At 36.7% G+C, this 20,447-nt stretch overlaps 1 long non-coding RNA gene across 1 annotated transcript in view; it reads left to right on the top strand.

The window, feature by feature from the left end:
- LOC125181329 (uncharacterized) overlaps positions 1-15,218 on the top strand; it is a 34,987-nt gene extending 19,769 nt beyond the window's left edge. Inside the window, exons 2-4 of the long non-coding RNA XR_010826509.1 lie at positions 11,086-11,246; positions 11,619-11,790; positions 12,329-15,218. This is a non-coding gene — a long non-coding RNA (uncharacterized lncRNA). The remainder of the gene's footprint in view (positions 1-11,085; positions 11,247-11,618; positions 11,791-12,328) is intronic.
- The last annotated feature ends 5,229 nt before the right edge of the window (positions 15,219-20,447 follow it).

Genomic DNA, 20,447 nt, shown 5'->3' with positions numbered 1-20,447 from the left:
GAGATATTCAAATCTATAGGATTTGAAGAGGCACTAAGATTTAAGTGCTGCTATTGGTAGAAACATGATAGCAAAAACAATTGAAGACTATATGTTTTATACAAGATATCATTATACAAACTTGTCTCCTCTGAAAATCCAAACCTGATGTTGAGATGCATACAAGAGGTAATTCCTGCTTGTATGGCATTGATCACATTGTATTTAATCAATTTGATTGTAAAATTTTGAATATTAATGCATAAAATGTTAGTAGAAGGAAGAAAATATAGAGGGAACCAAAGTAACATTCCTAAAGAGGTTAATCTATGATGAGAAATATGAATTGTCTCCAACAGTTTGGTCAGAAGTGATGAAGAGATAAAGAATTTCCCACATATTCTACAGAATTATATACCCGATGTTTATCATAGGGTTTAGATAAAGGATAATAGAAGACCATTACATAAAAGAAAAATTGATGGAACGGAAGAAAATATGAAAGTTGCTACAGTTTTTCAAGTTAAACAGCAGAATTAATTTCACTGATTAAAACTGATCTAAGCATTATACCATTGGTTTTGTGGATAATTACTTGTGTGTTCATTTTTTATTTTCTAACTCTGGCTAACAAGAATAAAATTATCAGGAGAATATCCCGAACATTAAAGGAATACATTTCCTCCCTGAATATCTCCTTCTTGTTTTAATATTTGAATGTTCATCTTAAGTTGCAGGCTCATCCATTGTATTTAATAGTCTGATGACAGCTAAGAAAACTAGGAAAGAAAAATTTAAATAGCATAAAACCAGCATGCGACGGATCATAAACAGCATATTACAGTTTACATAAGGTAAACTTCCTAAATGTTGCTCCTCTAATTAACCTAAACTAATTTATACAGATCTATCCACTATACCAAACTAATGTATTTATCAAAACAGCTATCTAAGTCATAGAACTATAAAATCATAAAATGGTTTGGGTTGGAAGGGACCTTAAAGATCATCAAGTCCCAACACCCGTGCATTGGGCAGGGACAAATTCCATCCACTAGACAAGGTTGCTCAAAGCCCCGTGCAACCTGGCTTTGAACACTTCTAGATTGAGTCATCCACAACTTCTCTGACCAACCTGTTCCAATGTCTCACCACCCAGTACACCCTCTTAGCAAATAATTTATTCTGAATATGTAATCTAATATTTCCCTCTTTTAATTTAAAACCCTTACTTTTTATCCTATCACTACACTCCGTGATAAAGACTCCCCCTCCAGCTTTCTTGTAGGCCCCCTTTAGGTACTGGAACACCACTATAAGGTCTCCCTGGAGTCTTGTCTTCTCCAGGCTGAACAATTCCAATTCCCTCAGCTGCTCTTTGTAGGACAGGTGCTCCGCTGATCATCGTGACCCTCTTCTGGACTCATCCTAATACTTCCATGTCCTTCTTGTGCTGGGGGCCATACAGCTGAACATAATATTCCAGGTGGAGTCTCACAAGAGCAGAGGGGGAGAATCACCTCCCTCGACCTGCTGGCCACACTTCTTTTGATGCAGCCCAGGATACAGTTGGCTTTCTGGATTGCAAGCACACATTGCCGGCTCACTGAGTATCTTATCAACAAACATCCCCAAGTCCTTTTCATCTGGGATGCTTTCAATCCACTCTCCACCCAGCCTGTATTTCTTCTTAGGATTGCTCTGACCCAGGTGCAGGACCTTGCACTTCATAGGATGGTTTGGATTGGAAGTGACCTCAAAGATCATCTAATTCTACATCCCCTGCCATGGGCAGAAACACCTCCCACTAGACCAGGCACTTGGCCTTGTTGAACTTCCTGAGGTTTGCACAGGGCCACCTCTCAAGCCTTTTACATTCCTCTGGATGGCATCCCTTCCCTCCAGCGTGTTGATCAGACTATTAAATCCACACAGCTTGGTGTCATCTGCAAACTTGCTGAGGGTGCATTCAATCCCATTGCCCACGTCACCAACAAAGATGTTAAACAGCACTGGTACCAACCCCTGAGGAATGTCACTTGCTACTGAGGATGTCTCTACTTGGACATTGAGCTGTTGATCTCAACTCTTTATTAAAGTCTTAACCGTGCAGCCAATTCCTTATCCACCAATAGATCCATTCATCAAATCCACGTCTCTCCACTTTAGAGACAAGGATATAATGGAACACAGGGTCAAATGCTTTGCACAAGTCCAGGTAGATGATGTCAGTTGCTCTTCCCCTGGCTATTGTTCCCCATCATAGAAGGCCACCAGATTTGCCCTTCATGAAGCCATGTTGGATGTCACCAATCATCTTATTTTCCATATGCCTTATCATAGTTTCCAGGAGGATCTGCTCACAGTGAATAGGAACTTCACCGGACTGCCACAATTTCTCAATATGTTGGATGGTGGCTTAGAAACTTCATCTACTAGTTCCCTCAGGACCTGTGGATGAATCTCATCAGTTCCCATGGACTTGTGCACTTTCACAGTCCTTAGATGGTCTCATACCTGATCTTCTCCTACATTAAGCAGTCCTTCATTCTCCTAGTCTCTGACTTCGCCTCCTGGGACTTGGGCAGAGTGGCTAGAGCTCTTGCCAGTGACGACTGAGGCAAAGAAGTCGTTGAGTAGCTCAGCCTTCTCCATATCCCAGTTAACAAGGTCTCCCTCTCCTTATGGAGAGGGCCCACCATTTCCCAAGTGTTGCTTTTGTCACCAACATTCCTATGGAATTCTTTTTTTGTTGCTCTATTTGTGTTTAAAGAAAAATATATGCAAAATAATTTATATGTTCTTGATCTGTTTCTTAATAAGGTATAGCTTATGCTCAAATGTCAATTTAATTCAAAAGCAAGCTACTATTTTTTATCCATACAGACTTTTTATTCCCCTTGTGAATCCAACTGATATGGAATGATTTAAGTAACTTGAAATACTGTCTTTATAAAAACAATCCCTTGCATTACTTTTATCAATGAAAATCTCTAAGCAGAAAAAAAAACTTTGATACAACAGACTGTTTGTCAGACAGTTGTCACAATCGTAAACCTATTTCTAATAAATATATAGTTATCTGCATGACCTAATAGCCGAACGTCTCTTTACAAAAAAGTCAGTAACACAGAATAACATCCTCTGTCATGTAGTCAAATTGCTCTTGCCATTGTGCATGGGTATCTAAAAACAAATAGATGAAATTATTGTATCCATAACTGCTGGGTACTACCCAAGTTTTTATGGATAGGGGAGGCTGAAGTATAAGGATTTGCAACTGTTCAAAACACCTATTATTTAAACAGAAGGTAATTTTACATATTGCCCAGTTTTCCTGAAAAACAAACAAACAATACCCCATACTATGCTGGAAGTATTTTGAAAACACTCTTTGAAGAAAAACAAATGAAAAAGAAATATGATGGACTGGCTTTTCACTGCTTATTTGAAAAGCATTCACATTTCCTAATATTTCTAACAACTGTCATTTAAGTATCATTACAAAAAGGCAAAGACACAGGAAAATTTGTTACTCTCTGTATAAGACTTTCTGATGTTATTCCTCCAGAGCAGCTCTGTGAATGAGTGATGGATAGATCAGTGGCTTTGCCTTGGTTGGCAATTGATGCAGCAGATGGAAAGGTCTGCACTGTCTTGTACAGTGGTTTGTCCCAATGAGGTTTTTCTACCTTTTATGACAAAAATACTCTTTGCTTTGACACTAAAGGCCAGCAATGTTTCTTTTGAAAATACTCCTATTAACGATAGTGACACATTTTTAAAGTGTAAATTGTCCTCCTATGCTAGTATAGTATTTTTTACATAATTTAGACCACACTAAGAATATGAAACATTAATCTCTAGTAGTATATAGCACTATATGGAAAATATATAGTACTATAGAAAGAAAATGAAAACTGTATAAATATGCAATCTAAAAAAAATGTACTTGCTTGAAAAAATTGTCTCTTCAGTGATGCATTATTTCAGATTAAATCATTGGAAAGATTACAATTTTGCACAACAACAAAAAAAGATCAACGTGCATTAAGACTGGTAATCTAATAATGCATTATCTCATTGTGCAAAAAATGATACTTGGGAATGCAAGAATAGGAAAGCACTGAAACAGAGACAAGGAAGAATATTGTTTTACATTCTCTTTGTCCCATATCTTTGTAACATTGCTCACATTTAATTGCTTACCATTTTAAAAAGTAATTATTAGTCAATTTGTCCTTAAACTCCATAGTGAATTCCTACTAATACAAAGTCAGATAAAAACCGTAACATTTACAATAGCCAGCTCTCTTGCTTCCTTGCAGTTGCTGCAAAGAAACACGGGAAAACAACAGAAAATTCAAATAATATAAAACTATTTTTATCCCCCATGACAGAAAAAAATATATATATTAAAATTGCCAATAGACATTGACTAGAAATCTCAGTAACTGAACAAGTAACACTGCCTAAAAGAAGAGGGGAAAGCAGTGGGACACCCAACAGCAGTGCCTCCTACCAGCTGTTAGGAAAGGGAATGAAGAGCATTGCTCTATGGGAGATAAGCACCTGAGTTTGCATGTGACACTTAGAAATTAGATTAAGAAATTAAAATAGATCAGTTGAAAGAAATCAATAATGAAGTCCAACTACTTGAATACTTCAGGGCTAACCAAAAGTTAAAGCGTATTATTGAGGGCACTGTCCATTATCCTTTTGAACACAGACAGTCATGGGGTATAAATCACCTCTTTACACATCTTGCTTGACCACCCTCACGGTAAAGAAATTTTACTAATGCCCCATCTGAACCTCCCTTGGTGCAGCTTTGTGCCATTTCCATGTATCCTATTATACAGTGCCTCCCTTTTCACCTCTTCTCCTCAGGAATTTGTAGAGAGCAATGAGATTGCCTCTTAGCCCCCTTTTCTTCAGACTAGACAACCCAAGTGTCCTCAGCCACTCCTCACAGGACATGTCTTCCTGCCCTTTTACCAGCTTTGTTGCTCTCCTCTGAATGCATTCAGGTATCTTTAAGTCCTTTTTACATTGTGGATCTCAGAACTCCACAGAATATGCAAGGTGAGGCCACACCAACACTATTTGGAGAATATCCTCTTTTGACTGGTTAGCTATTCTGTGCTGACTCTTGATTCTTGACTGCATGCCTTTTCCTTTAGACAAGTGTGTCGTAAGAAGGAACATAATTACCAATGAAATTGTTTGAAAATATTATATTGAGTGTTTAATTATATATTATGTAAATAACAGTGAACAGAGGGACACATACCTCAGAAGAGAGAGAAACTGTGAGAAACAATACAGAAACTATGTAAATGTGGTTGAAGGTGAAGTAAGAAAAGGAAATAATACATGACAAAAATAACAAGGGGTGCTAGTAATGTTAACTGAACATGAAATTGCTTTAAAACCTTCAGACAAGGTCTCAAACAAAAATTCTAGAGGCCTGATGAAAAGAATTCCTTTGATTTTGAGGAGTTTTAGATTAGGCCCATAGAGAGTCTATGTGAATCTTTTCCCACCTATTTAACTTGCTCAGTTAATATATAACATAAGACAATTTAGAACTGAATTTATTAGGAAGAAAGGTTGAAGAAAATTAAGCTATTTTTTCAGTTATTGCAACCCCCTACAAATTGCAGGTAGAGAAATAAAATAAGTTGAATTTTCATTATTATTTGGGATGAGTAACATTTCAGTTTGTTTGTGGAATAAGGTTTCACCAGAAAGTGGTGGAAAGCATGTTAATCACAGCAGGTACACAAGAATCTGGCCCTGTATAGATAACAGAGAGCGCCATAAATTTTCCTGGGAAAGGGTTTGCCAGGGGCTATGGAACATAAAGCTGTATTTATTCCAACTAGAAATTAGCACAGAGAACAGATTAAATTAAAGCAACTGTTCTGACTTAGTTGAATTTGAAGTTGGCTTAGAGTGTAAATGCCAGAAAAACTGCAACTGCAACTGAAACTCCAATCTTAGCCTAAACTACATATTAAGTTACAATAGATGATATATAAATACAGCACTTTGATAGTATCTTGAGTGCATTTTAAGGTTTGAATGTCTTAATTCAAGGAAGCATTCAGTGGATAATTACATGGAAGTTCAAGAATTAAATGAAGAAATGATAATCCTACACAACAGTGGGTCTCCATAGAGATCTACTGTCTGTACTGAGATCCGCTAGTGACCTCAAATTCCACCCCTCTCATAAGACCAGCAGTGACTTGAAGATTAGATTATCACATGGTTTCTACTAACTGTGTATAATATCTCTCTGGTAGTATACAAATGGAATAATGACATTCTTAGGCAGTTGCCACTATTTTATGCAATTTAGCCATCACTACGAAAGAAATTATAGAAGGAAGTAAAGCTTTGGCTCTGACAGATAAACTGGATGCTCAGGAGGCTGAATTATAGTTCAATGCCCTTCAGACGTGACAAAATTAAAAAAAAAAAAGGGTGTGTGGGGGGTGTGCAACACCTAAATTTTGTTATACAGAGACTAACATCAATTAATACCTTTCAGTAGAGAACAGATTTGCTAGACAACTGTGAGAGTTTGCAAAATATTCCTTTGAAAGAAACATCATATTAAATAATCATGCCCCGAAACACCTAGTACTGAGATATGTTTTATTACAGTAGATTGTGCTACATCTTTTTACTGCCCAATAAAGGTTTCAGCTGTTTTTAAAATCAAGCTCCATCTACATGGAAACTAAAGCCGTGAGATATATTTGGCTATATACGTCATACTCATATATACACACAAATATATCTCACATTAAAAAAAAAAAAAGATAAACTTCAGTTTTTTACTGAACTATTCATACTAAATCAAAATAACCCCATTTGATTTTTATATATAGAGAAGTTTTGTATTTAACATTTACATGTGATAGAAATTACATATTGGGAAAAAAATATTGTCTGAAACCAAAGCTTTAACATGTTGATAAATATATTCATTGTATTTATTTTGACCATTGCTTGAAATTAGGTTATCAATCCATCAGAAAAGAAAGACTTTCATTGTGTCATGTATATCTTTTATTTTTCATTTCTATTATCTATATTAATTTCATTGTTTAGACTTTGTCTGTAAAGTAATTGAATATTCAAAGTTATTCTCATACTTATTGATACTTTTCCCTATATAGTGCATATGAGAAAAAACAATTTATGTGTTGTATAGATTCCTCTCTCCTCCTCTCCTTCAGGGATTGCATTAAACACCTTATATAATTTTGTGGTCAGCAAATACGCTAACAACTTGCAGCATGCTATTGCCAGTGTCTATTTAAAGCAATCTTGCCTCACCAAGTCATTTACCAGCAATTTACTTGAGACAGGCAAACATAATCATTAACACTCTGAAGCCACTTTGACCTAGGTCAGACCTGGTAAAAACAGCTGCTTCTTAATGATATCCAATTTCCTTGTAAATCGTGTTCAGATAAATTCATAAATCACAGGTTGCTATCAGGCCATGGCAAAACTCCCTTTCAAATGATAGTCCCATGGAGATTATTTGAAAACATATTATACAACTGTCCGAAAGGTCAGGTGTTGCCAACTGGAGCATTAAAAGCTCATTTATACCTGTTTACAGCTAGCTGCTGTCAAAGGCCCACGATTTGGGAAGCAGAAATATAATACACCCATCATTTTTATAAGTCACCTTTGACTCACACTTTTCAAACAAACAAACAAAAAAAAAGAAGCTACTGGCTCTAAGCCACAGACAAACATTTTGTGGAATTCAGATGTCTATGTATTTAGTGACAGTTAAGCTACTCTGAAAGTATCCTGTTTGGCCTTGAGATGCAACTCTAGAAAGGTACAGGTGCTATATGCTTCATCCACCAGACCCTAGCATGTCTTGGATGCCTTTCACCATCTAAAATCTCACTAGGCGACTATGTTTAGGCATCTCCATTACTCTTCCATTGTACCCTGAGGGCAAAAAACATTTTCCGCAATTTACTTCTAATCCACAGATATGGTGCATATATAGAATATTATTCATGAGCAAAATACCTATCTTCCCCTCTGTACAGTGAATGCACAGATAACAATTATAGAATGCCAAAAAAAAAAAAAAAGTTTATCAGAATAATACTAGATGTAAAATAGCATAGCACCTAGCATAAAATTGGCTGCTGTCTTAGATACCTGAGGAAAGGTTCGGAAACACCAATAATGTCAAAATATTATATAACTTGTGAATTCCCCTGTATGCTTATCCCCAAGCAAACTTATATATGCAAGAGCTCCCAAAAAGAACGCCCTATAACTATGCATTATTCCTAGATTTACCAACTAAAGTAAAAAGAAACCTAAAAATTGCCTGCTGTTAGTGTTGTTAACTCAATGGGACAAAGCATGTAAAAAATAATAAAAAAAATATAGCTCTATGAATTTATTTGAAATTTCTAATCTTTTAAACATATGCAAAACTGTTAAACTGTTTACGATTCAGCAGTAAAGATTTAAATGAGACTACAATGACTGATATTGATACTGATGGTATTAAACTATATGTGGAGTCATACTTTTGGGTGCATCACCACTTGTATATACTGCTGTGAAAAATCCTTGAAATACGTGACATTTCAGTATTATACTTGCAATTTTTATGTACTTTTGTCTTCTGGTCTTAACCAAGAAACCTTATTAACCTCAATGTCAGCAGACTTTTAAAAAGCCAGATATTAGTCCTCACCTTTATTTCTGTGTACAACTGACACCTTACAAATATTTAAACATAAATCTGTATTTCTATCCAACATTAAATTTTCTTCTTTCAGAATACCAATCAGCGAAGAAAAAAAAAAAAAGTATAAAAAGTTGTTTGGGCTATTAGAAATCTTCTTACTAGTATTCCATGTAATCTATTAAGAACTCATTGGAGATAACAGATTTTATAGGAGTAGAGGGAGTTTGTTTGACAAGTGTAGTGGTGCAGGTCATTATAAAAATTACAGTAAATTGTAGCAAGGCTAATTTCATGTTAGTAACTGACGTATTTACTGTTAATGATGAGGGCTGTGTCTTCTGCTTTTTTTTCATAAATGAAAAGATAGGTGGTTTAGATTATTATTATTATTTTAACATTAAATCCTACTATTAGAAGTTTCTTCCTTTTTTGAATTAAGAAACTGAGAATATTACTAAGAATATAAATTAAAAATGTGAGTATCTGATTACGAAATTTATATGAATGGCTAGGTAGATATATCTCAGTGCTTTATCATGCTATTCACAAAATTAGACCCACAATAGCTGATCAGCAGATAAGGGGAGCTAAATGAAAAATATATATATATACAAATACCTGTTATCTGTGGATAAGTATATTTTATTACTAGAATATATTATATAGCATTTGTAAAAGCATAAATTTAAATAGACTTCAGAAAAGAAAATGTTATAGGACTGATAAGAATATGGTGCCCAATTAATTCAGAACTTACTGTTAAAATTTTGCTGAACTTTAGAGAAATAAAAAATTTGGGGCAGACTATAATGTTTTTCGATTAACTAAGTGACTAAAATGTTTAAAGTGTTTCATTATGTTTCTCCACATCACTGAGGCCATTTAATCCCTAGCAAAACAAATAAATAAAATTGGTTTCCATCCAATTCACCTCTTCATTACTTGTTCATATATGGTCATAGATAAAATAAGGCATCTAAATTAATATCTTATCTCTACGTATAATCATAGGTAGATTCAGTATGCTGATATTAATCAATATCCAAAGGACAAAAATATATAACAAATTAATTATAAAATATGTTGACTGGAATTGCAATTACACTTGTTTTAATTGTTTTCCCATATGCATTGAACCCTAATGCATTAACAGTTTCTGTTTTATTACCCATATAACAGATAAATAACATCAAAACAGTCTAATTTATTTCTGAAACTTTAAGCGAATCTTGACAATGGCAGTCAGACACCAGTCCAATAAAAAACCTTTCTTTTTCAGGGAAATTAGTGGTTTCTTTTCCTTATTCTGCTGAGACAAGGATTTAAAAACCCAGTTTCTATTTTCATTCAGTTAGTGGATATTCTACAATAGTGATGCTATTTTTCACCTTGTTCAATTACTCTTTTATTACTTCAGTGCAATTTGTACGGTAGCTTTTGAAACTTATCTTCTTCATTAATCATTTTGGTAGGTTCAGTTTTTGTGATTACAGTCTTTACAGAATTTCTAAGTTTAGAAGCATTGTTTTGATCCGCAAAGAAATTTAAGTGATACTAAAGGACTTAGTAATCCTTTAGGTACTTATATTCAAAATATGGATTCTCAAAAATAATGTTAAAATCCAGGAATTCTGGTATTTATCTAAGTTTAAGTTCCTGAAGTTTTACGTTTGAAGATCTTTAGGATCATCTGTGCTGTGGTTTTACTCGGCTGGGCAGCTGAGCTCCACCACAGCTGCTCTCTCACTCTCCCTCCTCAAAGAAATGGTGGAGAAAATACAATGAAAAGGGCTCAAGGGTTGAGATAAGGACAGGAAGATCACTCAAGAATTATCGTCACAGGCAAAACAGACTCAGAGTAAGGAGATTAATAAAATCTATTACCTATTACTTAAAAGCTAGAGCAGTGAGAAACTAAAAAACATACTAAAAACACCTTCCTCCCAACCACCCTCTTCTGCAGAGCACTGCAGGGGAATGGGGAACAGGGGCTGTGGTCAGTCCCTAGCACTCCCTCTCCACCACTCCTTCACGGTCACCGTCTGCCCCTGCTCCATGTGGGGTCCCTCCCATGGGATGCCGTCCTTCCCGAACTGGTCCAGCAGGGGCTGCCCACAGGCAGCAGCTTTTCAAGAACTGTTTCACATATGGTTTCATACCAGGGGGTCCATCTGTCTGGAGCAAACATGGGTCTCCTGCAGGCAGCAGGTCCTGCTAGATCACCTACTCCTGCATGGGCTCCTCTCCACGAGCTACAGGTCTGGCCTGGAGTCTTCTCTAGTAGGGGTTCTGCATGGGCCGCAGCCTCCTTCAGGAAGTCAAATCCCCCTGCTTCACTGTGGTCTCCTCCACAGGCCACAGGGTGGAAATATGGTCCGCCATGGTACACCATGGGCTCCAGGGGCGGAGGACAGCCTGCTCCACCAGGGGCCTCTCCATAGGCCACAGAGGAACTTCATCTCTGGCATCTGGAGCACCTCCTGCCCTTCTTCTGCACTGACCTTGGTGTCTGCAGGTCTGTTTCTTGCTACTCACTCTTCCAGCTGCTGTTGCACAAAAGTTTTTTTTTTTTTTTTGGGGTGGTGGGTGGTGGTGGTTGGTTCCTTTCTTAAATATGCTCTCACAGAGGCGAGGCGCAAACAACATCTCATATTGGCTCAGGTCTGGGCAGTGGCAGGGCCCTCTGGGGCCAGCTGAAATTTGCCCTTATCTTACATGGTGCATCTTCTGGATTCTTCTCACAGAAGCCACACATGCAGCCCGCTGCTACCAAAACCTTGTCCATGTAAACACAATACAACCTGCTATATTATGAACATGTTAAACAGCTAAAATTGTCTGGGAATTATGTCTCTAAATTTACAATCTAAATAATTCTTTTTTCCAGGTTGCCTCAGATTTGATCACGTTGGTACATACCCTACTTCAACTGAAGTATCACTAGATATTCATCTTTGCCAAATGAATTGAGCCCTAAATGTCTATTTTTGGAAAACATGAGCTGTTTTCCAGACTCAGTTGACTTTGTAGACTATATAGTCGTCTTCTACAGTAAAAGAGTAAGCAACTGTTTGACATACAGTATTTACATTTTAGGCACGTATATGGTGATGCCTTAGTCTATCAGATGACTTTTGTTCATGATTTATGCTTTTCATGTTTTCCATATTTTGTAATAAAAAGTGTTTTTTGTTTTGTTTTGTTTTGTTTTGGTCCATTATTTCTTAGTAAAAGTGAGAGTTAAGTAACAGAGGTAATTATTAATTCAGCTAATGAAATTGGCAGATATCCAAAGTAAGTCCTAAACTAAAGAACCCTGAAAGACATTTATCTCTTAAGTGACCTTCACCAGAGTAAATGAGTAAATCCTACATTTCATGGTATTTAAGATATTAAACAACAAAACAAAAACTAAAACCCACTATCGTTATATAGTATTCCTTCTGTTTTCTCAGTTTCTTACTGTTATCAATCATCTGCTGACTGGCAAGTTGTCCTCCTTGTTGTGTTTGTAGAATACTTTGTGAAGGGATGATACAAAACAAATCAAAATAACTTTTTGTTTTTCTTTTTTTCCTTCCCATTTCCCTGATTTAGACTCCAGTACTGCTGCATAACAAAGAATTGCACCAACAAAACTGAATGATTGGAACAATAAACAGAAGTGGATTGGGCACAGTGGCTGTTTCTAAAAAGTGATTCTAAAAGTGATTCTAAAGGAGCATTAAGAAGGAAAACAAACAAACAAACACAACAGAAACAAAAACAAACAAACAAAACAAAAAAAGAAACAACAACAACCAATTACACTCCCATACAGAACATAAACTGATGTGTAGAGCACCACCTCACAACATTAATCTGTAGGGGCAAAACACTTCACTATTATCTGTTTCTTCAAGGTCAAGGATCATCTCCAATTAGAAACTCTGCACAACCTTTATTGGTAATGCCTGCAGGACAAACATAAGGTGCTACACTTTAATGGAAATATAAAACAATTAAAGAATATACATAAAACGATTAAAGAATATACATAATGTCATGGTGGATGATAACTTTTTGCACCACATAGGTGACAGGAAAAGGATAACACAATGTAAAAAAAAAATAAAAATATGAGAGCAGTTCAGTTCAAGCACATGCAATGAGATGGAATGGGCTTTCATGAAAAGAATAATAGGCTTTCATGATGGTCCTGTTGAGTAAGAATATGGTTTAAAGATACTGAAATCACTTAGGAAAGAAAAGATTATGTACCTCACAGTCTGGCATTTCTGAAGATCTCTTACCAAATCCTGATTCCCTTAGAGTGAAAGATTTGGAAGTTGTCACATCTTTAATACCCCAAGAAGCATTAGTGGGAACTCACATCAATCTCCAGCCATGGCTGTAGAGTTTGTGGAGTGGAGGGAAATGAATCAGAAAACCTAAAATACAGTTTTCAGTTCTAACTTTAACTATAGGTCAGTAGAAAAGTATTATCTCAGCATGATGTCTTCCAAAGCAGCACAGAATCTTCTTTAAGAGTACTATTACCACTGATGATCATTTTAGGAGAGCTGAACTGTAAAAGGCTACTGTAAATTAAAAAGTGTAGTTGTCACAATTACTGCATAAAGAAAAATCAATATAAAATTAATATATGAGAATAAAAAGGTTTACATATCTATCATGAATAATCTGAAAAACAAATTAGATTTTTAAAACTTATCTCCCTTTAGATATAGGTAGAAACACTACCCATAAGAGGCATTCTGAGCTTTTTCTTGTTTACATATGTATTTAATATATATATATATATATCGCAATTTTGCAAATTTTCAAAATCTGCAATTTTAAGATGTATTTCAAGTTCACCAGTTTCAGGACTTTAACATTTCTTTTGAAAGGTCTTTCCTTACTACACTGTCTGGTAAATGTAAATAGTGAGATGAAATTAACTGTCTTGAGTAAGGCAGAGATCCACATCAGGCCATTGTGCTCTTGCTGAATGACTCCTGTAGCATTCAGCTACCTTTGTGTTTGAAAGAGATTGTTTCAATCTGGAGGGTGGAACCAGACAACAGATGAGACAATTTGTTTTAGTGATAATGGTGCCAAGGAAAGAAAGTCAATGAATGACAGTAAAAATGTCCATGGATTTGCATACAAGGTTTTGTAAACCCCAAGCTGAAACACCAAATTGACAGCTGAGCTTTTGTATAAGGATTCTTACCGAGACAGGATTTGAGGCTTAGCAGTAGAGATCAGCCACTGCCTAGAGGAAATAAGCTTGAAAAAATCCACAGCATCTTCTTGATTTTGTATTATCCAGCACACATCAGGTATGCCTTGAGCACTGTCATTCTATGAAGTGAACATTCTGAGTAAGGAAAATGACCCTTAATAAATAACTTTTATGAGCTTTAATTTTAATGACCTATAAAGAAATTCATTGTGTCAGAAAGATGACATAAATATTAAATATTTATGGGAAAAAAAAGTCAATATACAAATGTATACAGCTAATTTTTTCTAGTTTAAATTATAGTAAAATTTGTGATTACCTAAATGTATGACAGGTAAATCTTAAGAAGTGTAGAAATAGCTGCGGCCCATCAACTCACACTAACATTTTCTCAGTGGTATTGAGGGATTTTTTTAAGTTCCTTGGGGCTCTACGAGACAATACTGGAGTGTCTTTGGTAGCAGACTTTGATGGTGTGTCAAAAGCAATGTAGGTCTTTAGACTGGCAAAAGACACTGAATTTGTGTTTGCAATGGGCTGATGTTTGAGCTATGTTGTACACTTCGTTCTTGACAGAAAAAAGAACAAGTAAAACTGGCAAAAAAAAAAAAAAAAAAAAAAACCAACCAAACAAACAAACAAAAACAAATTGTTTTTCCTGGCTTCTAGAAGTAGTTCTGATGTTTACAGTTTGTGGGTTCTTGGGATCAGACTAGATTAGATAACTGTCCTTATTGAACACTGACAGCATATTTACTACTGCTTGCGGGCCAGGGTACTGGCTTCTTGGCTAGAATTCTTCCTAGAAGAGAAAAGCTACGGAGGTGAGGGGGAGAGAGAGAGGGCATTTTGTCCCCTCTCCAACTTACCTCAATTTCTTCAGTTACTTCAATTCAACAAAATGGAGGGATGTTCAGATTCATTATTTTTAAATTAAAAATAAAGTAAAATCAACAAATGAAACTTTTTATTCAAACCCCCATTCTGTCAAGACAAGACTAGTTTCTACTGTTTAAAAATAAAATAGCTACACTGAAATTTTCCCTTGATTATCTAGAAAATAAATAAGTATAGTATACTCAATTTCAGCTGCATTTATATTTATGTATATAGGTGTACACAGAAGGATCAAAATTTCAAGGTAAATAGAGTAAAGCTCACAGAAGTAATTCAAGCAACTAATAACATTATGGACTTCCTATAGTTTGTATGTGGCCTGCCTTTAACTGTCCATTGTGGCATTATAACTAATTTCATAGCATTCAAGTGTCTTAAGATTCTGTTCTCACAAGAGTACAATGCATTTTTTTTCCCCAGGGTAGCGGATGGGGTTTGGGTCGTATTTTCATACATACCCTTCCCTTCCCTTCCCTTCCCTTCCCTTCCCTTCCCTTCCCTTCCCTTCCCTTCCCTTCCCTTCCCTTCCCTTCCCTTCCCTTCCCTTCCCTTCCCTTCCCTTCCCTTCCCTTCCCTTCCCTTCCCTTCCCTTCCCTTCCCTTCCCTTCCCTTCCCTTCCCTTCCCTTCCCTTCCCTTCCCTTCCCTTCCCTTCCCTTCCCTTCCCTTCCCTTCCCTTCCCTTCCCTTCCCTTCCCTTCCCTTCCCTTCCCTTCCCTTCCCTTCCCTTCCCTTCCCTTCCCTTCCCTTCCCTTCCCTTCCCTTCCCTTCCCTTCCCCTCCCTTCCCTTGGATCTAAAGGATCTGATAGCTGGTGGAAGGATCTTGGAATCCTAAAAGAAGGACATTGAAATCATTTTTTCTCCTTTTAAATGAAGATTGAATATCATTGTCTTCCTTTTCAGATTTTGTATTTTAGTCATCCTTTGTCATTTGGCTTGTCACTCTCCCCTGGTGCTTTCTTTTCTTCCTATAGTCCTTAGTAATTTTGCCTAGTAATTTTCCTGTGCAGCTCCATGGACTTTCCCTTTGTGAGGCTTAGTATATTCAACATCACTTTAATCCTTCAAAAGGTTGAGAAACGCATTCAAAGGGCAGCCTTAGGAACTGAAAAGAAAGAAGGAAAAGGTGAAAATAAAGCACAGGGGGAATATATATATATATAAATATATATATATATAAATAAAAGTTTACTCTCTTTCTGGTGTTGTTACTTCTGGAGGAAATGATGGAGATGAAGGACTGATAATGGCTTTTGTGTCTGTTGTTAGTAAATTCTTTATGCCCTCTGCTCCTCCTGATGCTTCATATTCAGGATCATGAGGATGGGAAGAATAAAGTAACATCTAACAGGTCTGCCACTAAAATAGTCAGTGGGATAGAAAGTAACTGCTGCTTGCTTCCTGCTGCTTTCACTCTATTCACTCTTTAATATTAGGACCAAATTCAGCCCTGTTGGTGGAAAGGGTGGAATAAAGGAGTGTCTATTAACTTCTAATCATCACTGCTGAAGCTCCTAGGTAGCTCGGACACAGCTGTGCTTAGCATTACGTAGAAGTGTAATAAAATATGGTTGCTGCCTCAAAGACTTTTATAGCCTCAGCTTTAAGACACAGGTGGAGGATCAACAAAGGTGTATGAACCTGTTCTAATGTAACTTGCTTTATGCATAGTGCCCAAGTGTAATTAATTGTCAGCAGTGATCAGCACATGCTGTACTCGTGACTGTCATGCAGAAGTTTGACATCATCACTGGAAGTCTATACCATGTTGTCTTTGGTAGTAGACTGATGATGGTTGTGAAGTCACTGTAGCAGCAGAATTACTTCTTTGTCTGATAGCCCCGGACCGGCTTTGCAACTGGCTTTACCCTCATCTCCTGGGTAAATGTGTACAACCATCCCAGTAAAGGGGGTGTAGATGGGTGGTAGGTGGGAGCAGGAGTTGGAGCTTCCTCTGGCGATTCCATATGCTACTGCTCTCAGGCACTGATAAAGACTGAGAAGGGCCAAATGTAAGGAAGGAACAGTTTCCTGTTATTTGGCTGTCAATTAGCTTTAGCTCTGCAAGCCACGTCGTGTCTCAGTTAATTAGTCAATTAGCCAATTATTCATTGATAATGCCGCAATAACTGGTGGGAGTGTTTTGACCCAAAGTTAGCTCATTGTCAGCATGATGCTATGATTTGGCTATTTAGTCCTACCATGCTGCCAACTTCATCATCTTTGTACCACACTTCATGGTATAGGGTACACATATGCTCCAGTTCTGTCTTCCCATATGAGAAATGAAATTTTATCTGATTATCTTTAGTGAAAATGTCACTTTGTTGTTGTTGTTGTTTGCAACTAAGATTTCTCTGAAGATGTTCAGATGATTTTGTACTGTTCAATAATGTCATTTTCTGGTAGCGACAAATTTTCTGTTACAAATGATCTTCATGTTTTGTATTTTTCAAGGACTATTAAATGTTAACATTCACTCTGGATCATAGTATAAACTGAACAACATCAAGTTGCATCTATATTATTATTTTAGTTTGGAACTGTAGCTTGGTTTTGGCACAAATCCATCTGCGATTTCTAGTTACCATGGATTTGTAGATTGTTTTTGGTTCAAACTAATTATATTCATTTTCAGAGGAAACTGAGCAGTCCCAGCTCTCTCAGTCTCTCCTCATATCAGATGCTCCAGCTCCTTAACCATCATTGTGGCCTTTCCCTGGACTTACTTCAGTTTGTCCATGTCCTTCTTGCACTGGTGAGCCCTTCACTGAACCCAGCACTCCGGGTGTGTCTCATCAGTGCTGAGCAGAGGGAAAGGATCACCTCCTGTGACCTGCTGGCAATATTCTTGCTAATGCAGCCACAGAGGCTGTTGGCTTTCTTTGCCACAAGGGCAGATCACTGGGTTATGTACAGTTTGTCCACCATTAGCCCCAAATCCTTCTATGCAGAACTCCTTTCCAGGCAATCAGTCTTCATCTTGTGCTGGAGCAAGGGGTTATTCCTTCCTATAGCCAGTACTTGGCATTACCCTTCACAGTCATTAAGTCATTATAATTCCCTTGCAAAACTCCATGTCAGTAGTGATGCTTTCACACAATTTTTGTACTGAGCAATCCTGAGTTTCTTCACTTTGTTTTGTTCTTTACTAGATTACAGGCCTTTTATTCTTTCATAACGCTGTTAACTATAAAATTTACTGTACTGATATGTTCTCAGTTTAGTGTTACCTAAACAGAAATCATTGATACCTGTTGATTTAATTGCAAAATATCTCTATAACAAAGCCATATAACTTTTATGGAATTTGAATTTAAAAAAAAAAAAAAAAGTATTTAAAAAGTACATCCTTTTTATAAAAATTGAAATATTTATAATCTATCATTGATGTTTTAACCCACATTTTAGATCATATTTCCTAGAATTATGGTTATTCCTTAGTCTATACAGCATGGCTATCTCATTTTAACTTTTTTTTCATATTGTCTTTGAAAGAAAAAATATAAGTACCTAACAGTTTTATTGTACACTTTACAAGCTTGACACCAAAAGACAGCAGATTACCACTCTGGTGTGAATATATATTTAGTTTTTCCATTTCCTTTTCTCCATGGCTTGAGTGCAGGTGCTCTGCAGTTTTCCTGTTCTCCATTTTTTGCCATTCTTCCTGAGAGCTATCTAGGGCTGCTCTTTTATTCCTTTCCTAACAGAAAGGTGGAATTGCTGGCAATGGTTTTTCTTTTCTTATCTTGACCCAGTGGCTGACTGCATTCTGTGATGTGGCCTGGTGCCTTTCATCCCCACTCCTGCTGCGTGAGAAATGCTGAGCCTCGGCAGCAGCATTTCTCCCCAGTCAGTTGCTTCAGTTCTCTCAGCTGAGTAAGGATAATTACTTCAGTGGGATACTGCCAGCTCTGACTGAAGTCCAGAAGAGCTAATAGGATCTCGAATAGCTCACAGAAGCACAGCTTTGTTTCATGTGGGGTTAAATATGACAAAGTTGGTTCAGAGTGATATCTACTTCAAACTACAGTACTATGACAAAACTCAACTTCTGAGATTTAATTCTCATTTTACTTGGACTGTTATGTTCCCAGGGATGTCTTTGTCTGAAGTTAGTGCAGCTCCATGCAAAAACATAATTAGCCATGTGTTTAGTTGATTTTCATAATTATTTTGAAAATACTAGTGAAAAAGTAACTGGAGAATGTATAAATCAGATCCTCAGAGGCTTAAAAAGGATCTGGGCCTGTCTGGTTAGTTATGACATTAGTTCCTATTTTCCATTTCCATTTTCCAAATGGAAATGACCCTTTCTGTTTTCTATTTTGTCTCTTCTTTTTTTTTTTCTTTTTCTTTTTCTTTTTCCTTATTTCTTTTTCCTTTTTTCTTTATCTCATCCTATTCACAATAAAATAAAACCAAGTAAAATAAAAAATATGCATTTGTTGTTACCATCCCCCATAATGTTGTACTTAGGTTTAATATTTACCAAGATCAAACAATTAAAAAATGCTCCAGTAAAAAAAAGAAAGAAAGAAAAAAGAGAATGAGGGAAGACCTCATGATGGCCTACAGATTCCTCATGAGGAGAGTGGATAGACAAGAACTGATCTCATCTCTCTGGTGACCAGCCATAGTACCTGAGTAAATGACATGAATCTGCATCAGGAGAAGTTCAGGTTAGATATCAGGAAAAGGTACTTCACTGAGAGGGTGGTCAGGCTCTGGAAGAGGCTCCCTGGGGAAGTGGTCATGTCACTGGGCCTGCTGGAGTTCAAGAAGTGTTTGGTCAGCACTCTCAGACACATGGTCTACTTTTTGGGTAGTCCTGTGCAGAGCCAGGAGTTGGACTCGATGATCCTTCTGTGTCCCTTCCTGCTTAGGATATTCTTTGTTTCTTAGGATATTCTTTGATTCTATAATTCTATGATGATCCAGAAACAAATATAATCAGACCTTCTAAAGAATCCCTCTCCTGTATTAAAGTCTTAACTTCCATTTCTACTCGAAAACATTCAAGTATGATGTTGTCTTGCTCTTGTCACCAGGAATGATCTCTAGATTTTGGCTCAGACTCACTTCACATGCAATTGGGAAGTGCTCCAGCTTTTCTAATCAAATTGGACTGATTGATACATAGGCACACTGTCTGTGAAAGAGGTGCAACAGCACAAAAGTGCTTCTTCAGTGTTAATACCTTTGCTGCTTCATTACATTTTCCTCCTCAATCTTTCCTTTTCCCTTTATGTCATTAAAAAACATTTTTCTTTTGTTCTTTATAGGGATCATTTAAAGACAATCATAATAAATTGACTACTAGATACCTATGGAAACATTGCTAGCAGTGGATTTCACAATTAAATAATTTATTTCTGTATGAGAAAAACAAAAATAATTTCCTCTCTCATTTCTGCTTCTTCAAACTGCTAAGCTTCATTAGGCTCTTACACAGTGACTTTCTTTTCATAGGACACATGACCCAGATGGAATAGCTGTTCAACACAGAGTAATGGCAAGCTATAATTTGCCACTAAAAAGTTGGATGTTTCATAATGAGCCAAATACTTATGTCCAGTGTCCTGGTT

This window comes from Anser cygnoides, chromosome 1 (assembly GCF_040182565.1).
Source record: "Anser cygnoides isolate HZ-2024a breed goose chromosome 1, Taihu_goose_T2T_genome, whole genome shotgun sequence".
Classification (NCBI taxonomy): domain Eukaryota; kingdom Metazoa; phylum Chordata; class Aves; order Anseriformes; family Anatidae; genus Anser; species Anser cygnoides.
This window is presented reverse-complemented; position numbering and strand designations above follow the sequence as displayed.